The 12186-nt window shown below is 44.7% G+C and overlaps 1 long non-coding RNA gene across 1 annotated transcript in view; it reads left to right on the top strand.

Moving 5' to 3' along the window:
• LOC112546167 (uncharacterized) overlaps nt 1-12186 on the top strand; it is a 68853-nt gene that overhangs the window by 7539 nt on the left and 49128 nt on the right. The gene's annotated exons all lie outside the window — the stretch shown is intronic.

Here is a 12186-nt window from a genome sequence, read left to right as displayed (position 1 = left end):
GCAAAGTACCTCCTATGCACAGCAAATATAGGATCTGACAGCCTATGCATACACTAACTTTGTTATTCATCAGGAACCTAATGTAACTTGGGAGTAGATTATGAATTAAAATGGAAGCTAGTGTGTATGTTGTGGGGCTGTCTCCATAAAGTGTCTGACAAACTTTGCCCTTAGAAGCTGACAGGACATTGATCCACTGAAAGATAATCCATATGGACTACACTTGGCAGAGTGTTAAAATGATATGGGCTTGTAAAGTTCATTGAGTACTCCACTAACATGCCAATCTCTAGAGCTTCTAGTCAGAGAAACAACATCTTCCATTCACTTGTCTGAACAGGAGAGACCTGTGAGCTACTACTGTGCAATGTATTGGGAACTGCATGGGTTATTTTTTTTAAATAATATCCTATAGGTGCAATTATGTAAATATGGTGCCTGTACATGTTATTAAAATGGTCAAAACCTACTGTTACAAATCAATGGGCTTAAATTGCTGCAAAGGAGGTTTAAGTTCGACACTAGGAAAAACTTCCTAGCTGTCAGGGTGGTTAAATACTGGGATAAATTGTCTAGGGAGACTGTGGAATCTCCAACATTGGGAGATATTTAACGTCCTGTGACAGGGCCCGCTTCTGTGATGCCCTCTTCTGGCCCAAAGAGGCACTGCTCACCTGGTCATAAAGCGGAGTGCCATGATGCTTTAGCTCTCTGGCGCTCCTGCCCTCTGCAGGCCCTGCAGGGGTAGAGCAGATTCCAGCCCCTACCGGTTAACCATAACCGGGAAGCCTCACTCGTTAAGGGAGAGGCTTACTAATTAACTAGCCCCAAACTGAGCAAGGCCTCCTCTGAACTCCCCTCTCTACACATGGCATCTGCTGCTGATGTAATAGGGCAGGGCCAACTGCATGCACAGGCTCCTATGAACGCTCCTCGCCCCTCTTACTTGTGTGGGTCTGCATGTCCCAATAACCTGAGAATGTGCAGTATTCAAAAATTATCACAGAGCAGTAAAAATCTGCAGCTATTAGCACCTTGGATTTGGTTGAGAATCCACGAGAAAATTAACAGGATCCTGTGTTAAGGTTATCCCGTTAGGGTTGCCAATGTGCAGAACTCCACAGCTTTCTTCTTCCTCCCTGCCCACAGCATATTTCTAGGCAAAAACTGACACCCCAGTCATACCTGGGACAAATGATTTTGTCCTCTGCATATTACATGGACCACTTTTAACCAAAACAAACGAGGTCTGGAAATAGAACACATTTTCCCAGACTCACACTGACTTCACTGGTTCCAAAGACAGCTGAGTGATTATTCAATTCCAACAGGCCGAATTGAACCTGGGACTGCTGAAGCCTCTGCTGCATGAGCTAAAAGCCACCTGGCTGTCACCTAAGGCTGTAGAGCAGACTCATTTTTCTCTCTGTAAGTGGTCTTGGTGCCGCCAAATGGGACAGTTCTCCACATCCAGAAGGTGTGTGGGTTACAATTACAGTGTAGCAAGCTTAAAGCCTTTATTACTTTAAGAAAAACAGGAATGACCCTAGCAAACATCTGTGTCTTTCCAGTAAAAATACTCTTTAAAGCTATTCATTAGTATTTGTATATCCCAGTCACCATTTTGGTCTCCATGTGGTAGTGAGGAGACACAGAAGGGGGAGGCCAATGTGCTGGGAAACAGACCAAAATTAGCAGCTACATGCAAATAACTGGGACTTCTCATAACTTTCGCATTGGATCTTAAAGCAGAAATCCCTCCCATTACTGTAATAATAAACTATAAGTTGGAATCAGAAACTTACCAGGCTCAGGGACAGCTTCTGTCTCCTCCATGTTTGCTGCAGGTTCAGCAGTGGGGTGTTCTCAGGATGCGTGGCATCAGACCGCTCCTTCAGGTATGGACCCAGAATTTGTCCTTGATCCAGTTCCACAGCCAGGTCTGGAACAGGTTTCAGCAACAAAGTCACTTCATGGTCCCCTTGCAGAGAGGGCAGCTGACTCCCATCAATCCCCATACTGAGCTCTGGAGCCAGCAGGGCACCATATCTGCAGACCTGATCATCATGCAGCATGACAGAGTTTGACCAGCTGCATGCAGTGTCCCAAACCAGGTCAAACTCCTCATAAAATAGACATGAAATCAATGGGATGCTTGAGGGGCACTTCCACTCTATGTTCTTTTGGTACTTGTTCTTCAGCCTCTTAATCCATTCCCTGCAATAGTCATTGGTCTGGAAAATGTGCTAAGTTGCCAACTTTTTAGCTATCACTGATATGTATGGTCCTTCCTGGTACTTTTGCCAACATACTCAGTTTTACTGGCTGTGCACTAAGAAAGTGGCCAAAATTTGGATGTGCTCCCATGACCATGAAACAAAAGGCTTGTTCTGTTCAGTCTCCATTGCAAACACAGAGAGCTCTCTGATGGTGTGTTTGTAGCTGGGTCATCAGAAGACAGTGGAAGGATTAATGCGGACTCAGTAATGTACTGCTGTATGTTGAGGGGGTGTATTTTCAGTTGAGTCAAGTGGCGATTGTTGGGATAGAGAGGACAAAGGAAATTGTCCCAGGGTATTGTGGGATACTTTTGGTGGACTCCCAGGACATGAGTCAATTGGGGCTGCATGTACACTGCGAAGCAATAGGGCTTGAACCTTGGGTAATGGTCTCAGATCCTCCACCACTGTAGGTTCCTAGATCTCTACATCTGACTCCAAGTCTGAGAGATTTTTCTGTAGACAAAGGTTTGAGCTCAAGCCAGAGTTGGAACCTGGGCTTACATTACAGTGTAGACATACTCTAAATCTCTGATCAGATTAATTAGCTCAACATGAATTTTAAAAAGCTTTTGGATGACCACTTATTTATTCTCTGGTGCTCTAACTGGGCGTTCTAGTGGAAGGAAAAGCATTTTGTATGACTAGCAATGACCTTTGTCGAGAGTTGAAATCTTGGCCGCAAACACTTCCAATACTTCAGTTCAGATTGAGCTCTGAACTTTGCAGTGAGAGATGCAATGTCCTCTAAGATCTGATAAGCAGGGCAGTAAATGGGAACCTAAAATAACTCAGACGTTTATGAAGAAAGTTATCTGTTTAGACATATACAGCATGCTCCCATCCCAGGGCTAAAAGCTCGTCCAAAGGTAAGTGATCAGAAAATGTTTCCAACTATATTGATGCTTGAAAACAAATAGATAAGTCTGATAACATGGTAAGTGAAATTCTATTAGCTTGTTGTGCAAAATATTACTCCCAAAGGTTGGTCACAGAACTAGCAAAAGCATTTATTAATGTCTTGATATTATGTGTATTACCGTAATACTGACAGTCCCCAACAAGATCAAAGCCTGATTGTGTTTGATATTGTACAAACACCTGGTGAAAAACAGTCCCAAAGAGCTGAGGTTCAGTTATTCCAAGACCCTTAAAACCTTTGAGGATCTGGGCCTTGTAGTCTAAATCAGCGTGGGCTGTGGGCTTGATTTGGGAAAGGCACTAGCGGGCCCATACTGATTTGTTTACCTAAAAGGTGCTTGTCATGGAACTTCATAGTTCCCATTGGCTCCAGTTCACCATTTCTAGCCAGGGGCAGGTGCTGGAAGCAGCAGGAGCCACAAGGCTCCATGGCTACTGACCCTTTAGGCCAGTGTTTCTTAAACTTTTTAAGACCAAGGAACACCAAACAATAATTTTTTTTATGAGGAACACCAAGGACTTTTGGTTGAGAAAAAAAGAATCGGGGGTAAAAAGAATTGGAGGGAAAGTTATTGAGCAAAAAGAAAGTCACCTGCTCCTTTATGGCTGGCCATTTTGAATTCTGTTCTTCTCTGCAGCACATCTCTGACTGCCTCACATTACACCGGTGTGCCGCGAAACACAGTTTAAGAAACACTGCTTTAGGTAAACAAAGCAGTACAGGCACCCTCACAGCCCACTTTGAGAAGCACTGTTCTAAACAGATAAGACAAGCAAAGGGTGGAAGGATTGAGGCATGCCCAAGAACACTCCACCTAGAGGGATCCTAGCTAGACCTGGAACGCAGGTCTCCTGACTCGTAGTTCAGTGTACTATCTGGACTAGGAGAGTACTTAGCCTCCCACCCGGCTTGTTTTGTACCATGCTGAGCACTCTGTCGGTGCTACAGGACAGAGAGCTGACAAGGTCCTTACACCAAAGAGCTTACATCTAAATAAGCATAAATGACATGTGAACTGTGCTTGGCTTCACATGAACTGGGAAAGAACTGGGCTCCTTGTTTCAACCTTTGTAACTTTAAATAATTATCCACACAAATGAAAGAAACAACAAACCAAAACAGGACTAAGGGAATTGAGTCGATACAATCTCGTCAATCTATAGGAATAGCCCTAATGAGTTCACCCTGCAATCTGATATGCTGAAAGAGAGTCTCCTTCAGCCCTTTAAACAAAGACTCATTAATAATTTCATGAGAATTTAATAAAAACAGTACAGGCCTTATTATTAGATTGCTCTCACTCCAGTTCCTTACTTTTTTTATTCTATTCATTTTTTCCCTATTAATTCCATTCTGTTTTTTACCTTTGGGATCTTACCAAATTGTCTGATTTGGATTAAACATGACAAAATGGGATTCAAGTCTTGGTATGGCCAAAATATTACTGTCCAATGAAACAACAGATTAGTTTAGATAACAAGCTCTTCAGCAATTGCTACGGCCTCAGAAGCAATGGCTGCCCAGGGAGACTGTGGAGGGATTAGACTTCACTATCTCAAAAAGCAGGAGAAAGTACATAAAAATCAAGGGACTGAGTTCTTGACTTTTAGTGGCATGGACAGGGCCAGCCCACAACATTTTGGTACCTGAGGCGGGGAGTTCAAATGATGCCCCCATGCCCCCTCGCTTGGGCCAAAACTTAGAAAGGTCTCAATTCTGCCTTCTTCCTGTTCTACTCCTTTCATGGTACTGCTCTGCTACCTACATATGCACCAGCAGCAGACACAATTTTCTATACTCTGGGTCCTAGTGACACTCCCCACACAGTCTGGCACCTGAGGCGGCTGCCTCAGTTTGCCTCATAGTAGGGCCAGCCCTGGGCATGGAGCACATTCACTGCACTTGGAGCTGTGGGTAAGATACACATTAGAAGATTTAAAAAAAAATCTTTTAGAAGAGATAGAAAACCTCATGCTTCAGGCCAGGTGCACACTAAAAGAGGACACTGAAGCAAGATACGGAATTCCAGCTACGTTAATTACATAACTGGAGTTGATGTACCTTGTTTCGTGTTTCCCCGCCATCCCCACAGAGGGAGGCCGATGAGAGCAATTGCTCCCATCAGCTTTCCTTACTCCACACACAAGCAGAAGTACCGGCAGCCAGCGGGGGTGCCCTCTGAGTTCGATGTAGCAGGTCTTAACTAGACTCACTAATTCAAACTCCAGAAGATCGATGACGGCAGCATCGATCTTTGGCGGAGTGAGGACGTGGCCCCAAAGTATAAATCTGTCTCTAATTCAGTGGTCAGGAGAAAACATCCTCTTCCAGGAAACTTATTCCATAATAATATACTACTGCCATTGCAAATTCCTGGCATCTTCCTCTAATGCATCTGATACTGGTTACTGCCAGAGACAGGATATGGAACTAACAGGCTTCATCCATTATGACCATTCTTCTGTTCCTCTGCACTATAGAAGCATCATTAATGATTGAAATGGGAGTGCTAGGAGTCAGCCTCCCATTCCTTTTTCCATTATGTTCCATGTTTCTTTTGAGGCCACCTCGGCTTGGTACAAATACTCAGGAAAACAGTCACAGCTCCTTCTCCATGGTGTAACATGTTTGTCCACCTACTTGTCAGGTTCCTATTTGCAGTGGGCTGTATTAGCTGCTCAGCTGTACTTTGGCCCAAGATCATTTCACCTGAATGTATGAACTTACCCTCCTATTCACCAGAGTAAATATTTTATTTTCAGCAAGGAACACACACAGCTTTGTTAAATAAGCTAATATGATGTATTGACTTTATTTGTAGTCAGCCTTTTCAGCAAATTCACACTATTCAGTGACTCCCCTTGGCAAACTCTGTTTCATAGGACTGATGACCTGCTTACAAGCCAGGGAACAACTCTGATGAGGCTAGAGGATGAGAGAGCTGCTTGGTGGGGACTGGGACAGTTTATGCTTCATCTTGGCCTGCATTGACCACTTGCTGTACCTGGCGTGGCAAAGTTCTGGCCATGCCTCATGGGTCTCACACTGTTGGTGGATAATATTAGCCTCAGAGACTCACTCTAGTCCTATACACAGCCCCTTTCTCTTTACAGGAGGCAGGGTCCATAGCTTAGGGTACGTCTAGACTACATGTCTCTGTCGCCAGAGGCATGTAGATTAGGCTACCAGGCATAGGAAAATGAAGCGGCGATTTAAATAATCGCCGCTTCATTTAAATTTACATGGCTGCCGCGCTGAGCCGACAAACAGCTGATCAGCTGTTTGTCGTCTCAGCACGGTAGTCTGGACGCACGGGTGACGACATCAAAGGCATTTGTCGACCACCCAGGTATACATCATCCCAGGAGGTATACCTGGGTGGTTGACAAATGCCTTTGATGTCGACACCCGTGCGTCCAGACTACAGCGCTGAGCCGACAAACAGCTGATCAGCTGTTTGTCGGCTCAGTGCGGCAGCCATGTAAATTTAAATGAAGCGGCGATTATTTAGCCGCTTCATTTTCCTATGCCTGGTAGCCTAATCTACATGCCTCTGGCGACAGAGGCATGTAGTCTAGACGTACCATTAGTGAGCCATACTCATCACAATCTAGGTCAAGGTTTTTGGGGTGAAACCCCCTTGATAGTCCTGGTCTCCCTCCCAGAGTGGGGGAAGTTTTAGGGGGAACCTGGGCTCGTCCACTACTCTGGGAAGCAGCAGTCAAGTTTGTTTTTCCTTCTGATTTGGCAGCTTTTTCCCTTGACCTCTACCCCCAAACAACCCCTCCAAAATGTGTCTCTCTGTTAACCAGCTCTCAGCTCACACACAGCTTCTTCTTGCTCTTCCCTTTCTCCTTCTGGTCCATCACTCTTTGTCTTCCCTCTCTCCTTACCTAGGGGAGGCCTTTTAAAACAACTGTAAATGGCTGCAGGTGTTGAGTGACTTGCATGAGGGAACTATCTAGTTAATTAGCCCAGGTGTTTTCCTGCCTTCATTTTATTGCAGCAGGCTCTAGTAGTTTACTCTGGGAAGAGAAAACCACTTATCCAGTGCCCTGTATACCTGCCTTCCATCAGAGTGTGGCAGGCTGTTGGCTTAGGTCTGTCAAACTGACTAGGCAAGGATGCTCCTTCATGGGGAGGGAGATATAAATGTAAGTGGGGAGATGACAGATGCTGCAGGCTTTAACTTGGTCTCTACCATCCCTCAGCCCAGTTGGGCACTTCAGAGGATGCAGAGACCTGACTGGCTACTTCACCTTCCTGGTAGGATACGTCTGTTTCCCCTGGGCAGCCTCAGATGGTGCTCGAACTTTCTGCCACTTTGTGCCTTTATTAGGTGCACTGGGTCTCCTGATATGCTGGAGGCTCAGAAGATCCCCTTTTGCAGGGTCTGGAAGGGTAGCAAACAGCAAAATTGACAAACAGCTTTGTGGGTTTTTCACCTTGGCATCCTAGAAGTCTAGCTGTGGGCTATCGAGCGTGTTTGTGTCTGATGTAGATTTCCAGAGTGGATTTCAGGTTAACTCTAGCTGGGAGTCTATACAGGTGCTAGTACAGGCATTGGCTTGGCATGTTGAGGATGGCTGCCTTAAGCTCCCTCTTCATAATACCTTTCCTCATGTGAGCAGGGTGCATGCACTCTGGTGTCCCACCTCAGCCCCCTCCCATGGCAGTTACCCGGGGCACAGGCCTATACCAGTCTGGTTTGGTAGCACAACAGCTATTGGAATCTGCATTGGGCCTCCCATGCCTGGCAGCGATTATGGGGACATTTCCCAAACACGGATACCTAGTGGTATCCGTGGCTAATAAGATACCTGAAAAAAGTTGCAGCCTCTGCATTTACCCTATATTGTTGCATCATTTTCTCATTATATCCTTGTCCCAGCGTTATTCAGAAAATGCTATTCAATTCTTTGTTAGCTGAGGCTCCACTTTCAATAACCTCAACATCATTTATTTTGTGATAGTGTCGCCAAGGCCTGAGACACCCCGGTTGTATTGGGTCCTGTACAGACACAGAACATGTGCTGACCCTTCTTCATAGCTTTTGCCTCTCTAAAGCTGTGAGTCTCCCCTCCTAGGCTATTTCTCACTGGAGATCTTAGGATGGCTACCACAAAGCTTTGGTTTTGATGCTGCTTCCAGGCCTCTGCTTTGGCATCAAGTTTCTCAACAGAGATAGAGCAGGATTGACTCATACCTGGCCCAAAAGCAAGACTGAGGAATATTATACAACACACTAGACATACAGCACCTTGAGAAGGCAGAAGTATGGGTGATGATTTGTCCTGGCCTCGCTCACTGCACACAATGCCTTTCCCTACCAGCTATTGCCATGTGCCCGCAACATGTGAGCACTGCTTGTGCCTACAGAGTGGGAGATCCCAGGACTTGCACTGTGGATCCTAAATTGCCTCCCTTTTTAAAGCTGATTAGGAGGCATACCTGGGTGGTTGACAAATGCCTTTGATGTCGACACCTGCGCGTCCAGACTACCGCGCTGAGCCGACAAACAGCTGATCAGCTGTTTGTCGGCTCAGCGCGGCAGCCATATAAATTTAAATCGCCGCTTCATTTTCCTATGTCTGGTAGCCTAATCTACATGCCTCTGGCAACAGAGGCATGTAGTCTAGACGTACCCTTAGTATTCAGAGCAGGAGTCAGGCTGGGTGAGATTCCAGGAGGTCGGAGATGGTAGCAACAGCATATCCTGGGCCACATCCCTGCACCACATGCTCTGGGTAACTCTGAGGGTGAAGGGGGGGGTGCGCCAAACTCTGGGTGAAGCAAAAGGCTGGCTGTCTCCTGCCCCACCTCTTCTGCCTGAGGCCCCACCTCTTTGGGATCACAAAGTTGCTGCCCCCCAACACAGATACACACTTTGTCTAGGGGCCTGCAGAAGCTGTCAGTTCCCCTATTGGCATCCCGGCTCCCCTATTGGCAGGCAAATTCAGCCCCCCAATACCCATTTAGTCTCTACTTTGCCAAGAAGGGCCTAAATTTAACAAGGATCCCGATGAATGGGGACTGGATTAAAGTCCATTAAACAATTTTCACACACACCACTGAACATCCACAAATTGTTCCACGTTCTGGCGGCTGTTTGGATTCCCGCTGATGACCTAAAGAGTCTTTTTCATATAACCTACCTCCTGCATCAATCAATCCCCCACCCCACCACAATTTTACTTGGTTCATAATAGTTTATGATGCAGAAAATAGCACCTGTTGGGTGAACAGGATCAAAATATACTTTCATTATATCAATAGATTTCATATAATGACTCTTACACTATCAATGTTTAACCTAAATGACTTACAATGACTTTAAAAGGGAACAGCCAGGTACGTAACTCTTGGGGACAAGAGAAAGCATTTGGAGTAAAATAGAGCAAAAGTCACACCAGGAGACAAACAGGAGTGCAGTTAGTGATTTACACACAGACACAGAGGCCAACATCTCTCTTCCTACCCTCAGCATCCATGTCCATAACATTGCAAAGCATTCTCTGTCACCTAACATACTAAGGACAGCCTGACAGAGAAATCTGAGCAGCATGTGCGGTTGACCCAGCATAATGGAGAAGTTGACCAAGGCTTTAAAAAAAAAGTATCATCCAACAACCAGCCATTATAGTGCACCAGGAAATTTTAAAAAATCATACACTGTGCATATTGAGCTACGTATTATGCTTTCCAACTCATGTCAACCAGTCTCAAAGTGCAGCACTAGTTAATAGGCATCAGCAGATTGCAAAACGTCTGTCCCATGTTTCTATGGGTTAGTAAGGTAATTGCTATGATTGGGATAGGTAAAGAACCTTTATTGTATATTAACTATATTACACCTGAATTCAGTGCTTCAAGTCATAGTGCTTAACATAGTCTTGTATTGGTTTCACACCAAAATACCCAGAACATGTTGAGCCAAACATTACTTTCAATGCTACCTATATGACCTTGCTTGTGTCTATAGGATTGCCTCAGTGTGACTGAGCAGAATCTGGACTCATTGACAATAAATGCCAGAAGAAACCAATGATTTTAAAATCATGGAAATTTTATTACTGATGCAAACTCCATTTCTGGTAAATGCTCCAGAGAAGATGTTTACACCATAGCACTTCATTTCTATCCACAATGGTTGCAGCATCAGAAAAGTATCGATTAAGTCATTGTTCCTTTTTCTACAACTAGTGTCCCATTTTGACACCAGTGTTGCACCACTACCAAGTAGTAACTGATGTTTAGGGCCTGGCAGGTTAGCCAGTGAAGAAGAAATCAGTGATGTGGAGTATAATCTAAGTGTTTTATTCACATGTATATGCCGGTCCTTGGACAAAGGGACTTAAACAGTATGCAGGGCAATTCCATTTAGTGGGAATCTCAATGCAACAATCATGCCCAGTTCCTGAGAATTAACTCTGCCTCAAGAATAGACTCTCATCAGAGCCCAAAGACAGACAGCAAACTCTTTTTCTGAGTGTACAGCCCCCTTTCCAGAAATTGCTTCCTCACAGAACTTGCAAAGACTAATAGCAAGACTACATCTCATCCTAAAACTGAACATTAGCTCATACACTTAAAAATAAATAATAATAATATAATAATAATAAATAATAATAAACCTTGGAAGACTATATGTAACATCGCCACCTGGTGATGACTTCCATAGCAATATTTTCTTAAGACAGTTCCATTTGACACCAAAGAGATAATTGGCCTGTGGTATCAACTTCAGCACTATACATGCAGCTCTCTGTGTGGCAACTATGAAAAATGCTGTGGGTCTTTGAACTGTCAGCTAGAATGAATTGAGATGGAACTCATACACACCCACAAACACACCCGGTAAACACATGCATGCACTTACCTGATTTGCGTACATGTTTATGAGTTTTACTTGTATGAAATTTGGCCCTTGATGATCTCAATTATTTTCTGCCATTGTCTTTTGCTATTTTGTTGGGGGATGAAGGGTGTTATGGTACAACATGCAAGCAGAAGAGGGAAGAGACAAGCATTTCAATTAATCATGCCTCTCCAAAGGCACACAAAATATTCCTACAGCACAACAGGCATTTTCATTGGTGCTAATGTGGCATATGCTCTATACTGATGCCAGATTCCATTCAGTAAACGAGAATCCTAATATTCAGATAGCGTGAGTACACTTAACCCCTCCTCCCAGATTTGGGTCTATAATCATGTTAAACACATGCACAAATTGGACCCAAGAGGTCTAAATACCGTCAAACAGACTTTTTCCATGGAAAGTCACCACATGCCACTACAGTTATAATCTTCCCGCTGATTTGTCAAAGTTTTTAACGATGTTTTCAATATATTGCAGCCCTCGGTCTCAAGACTCAGGCTGATGGGTGTCGGCCCAAAGACACGAAGCCCATTGTTACCTTTTAGATCACCAGGCAAAGATGGTTTTGCTCTGATGGAACTGTGCTTAGATACAACAACATAACACACAAGATAACAACTAAAGTTAAAGATACAGCACCATCTATTGGTGGAAGTGCTGTCCACACTGACCAGTGCAGAACTCACTCTAGGCCATGAGTAGGCAATAATTTTTTGATGGAGGCCACTCCAAGAATGTGGTAAGTGGTGAAGAGCCATGATAGTAATGGAGGAGGTGCAAGGTCTGGCATGGAGGTTGGGGTAAGGGAGGAGAAGGAGGTGTGGGATCTGGGAGGGGGTTTAGGTGAAGGAGGGTGTTGTGACCTGGGGTAGGGAACTGGGCTGCAGAGTTGGGGGGGTGGGGAGCAGAGGGTTTGAGTTATGGGAGGTATGGTGCAGGAGGGGGCCAAAGGGTTGGGAGAGGAAGGGGCTGGGATGCCAAAGGTAGGCTTTGTCACTTACTGGGGTGACTCAACAGGGTTCCTCAGCAAGGTTCTATTTAGTCTGACCGTTATTGGTCCCATATTTTTACCCCGTCCCTTCCCTTTGTTCCTCCCTATTATT

The sequence above is a fragment of the Pelodiscus sinensis genome, chromosome 17, assembly GCF_052426305.1.
Source record: "Pelodiscus sinensis isolate ZL-2025 chromosome 17, ASM5242630v1, whole genome shotgun sequence".
In the NCBI taxonomy this organism is placed as follows: Eukaryota; Metazoa; Chordata; order Testudines; family Trionychidae; genus Pelodiscus; species Pelodiscus sinensis.
This window is presented reverse-complemented; position numbering and strand designations above follow the sequence as displayed.